The sequence below is a fragment of the Schistocerca cancellata genome, chromosome 2 (genome assembly GCF_023864275.1).
Source record: "Schistocerca cancellata isolate TAMUIC-IGC-003103 chromosome 2, iqSchCanc2.1, whole genome shotgun sequence".
Taxonomy (NCBI): Eukaryota; Metazoa; Arthropoda; class Insecta; order Orthoptera; family Acrididae; genus Schistocerca; species Schistocerca cancellata.
Genome location: NC_064627.1, coordinates 570,173,059 through 570,174,256, shown reverse-complemented (window position 1 = coordinate 570,174,256; position 1,198 = coordinate 570,173,059).

The following is a 1,198-nucleotide window of genomic DNA, read 5'->3' as shown; positions in this document are numbered from 1 at the left end:
GGATCTATCTTTCTATGCATTCGCAGCACATTACACTTGTCTACATTGAGATTCAATTGCCATTCCCTGCACCATGCGTCAATTCGCTGCAGATCCTCCTGCATTTCAGTACAGTTTTCCATTGTTACAACCTCTCGATACACCACAGCATCATCTGCAAAAAGCCTCAGTGAACTTCCGATGTCATCCACAAGGTCATTTATGTATATTGTGAATAGCAACGGCCCTATAACATTCCCCTGCGGCACACCTGAAATCACTCTTACATCCGGAGACTTCTCTCCATTGAGAATGACATGCTGCGTTCTGTTATCTAGGAACTCTTCAATCCAATCACACAATTGGTCTGATAGTCCATATGCTCTTACTCTGTTCATTAAACGACTGTGGGGAACTGTATCGAACGCCTTGCAGAAGTCAGGAAACACGGCATCTACCTGTGAACCCGTGTCTATGGCCCTCTGAGTCTCGTGAACGAATAGCGCGAGCTAGGTTTCACACGACCGTCTTTTTCTAAACCCATGCTGATTCCTACAGAGTAGATTTCTAGTCTCCAGGAAAGTCATTATACTCGAACATAATACGTGTTCCAAAATTCTACAACTGATCGACGTTAGAGATATAGGTCTATAGTTCTGCACATCTGTTCGACGTCCCTTCTTGAAATCGCGAAAGCATTACGGTGATGATAAACTCCAGTGGAAGAATCTGCAAGAGAGACGCTCAGTAGTTCGGTACGGGCTTTTGTTGAAGTTTCGAGAACGTACCTTCACCGAGGAGTCAAGCAGTATATTGCTCCCTCTCGGGAAGAGACCATTCGGATAAAATCAGAGAGATTAGAGCCCACACAGAGGCATACCGACAATCTTTCTTTCCACGAACAATACGAGATTGGAGTAGAAGGGAGAACCGGTAGAGGTACTCAAGCTACCCTCCGCCACACACCGTCAGGTGGCTTGCGGAGTATGGATGTAGATGTAGATATAGAAGAAGTGGAGTATGGATGCAGATGTAGATATAGAAGAAGCTACTTTCACGACGAGCTCAATAAGTATATGAATGCGACACCAAGCGGAATCTGAAACTGTAATACATCATATGTAAACTGAAAATGTAAATTGAAGGTGAAGGGAGGGAGAAGGGAAAGGAAAGGGAAGGGATTCTGAGCTGCATCGGCACATCACGCATAATCCATGCT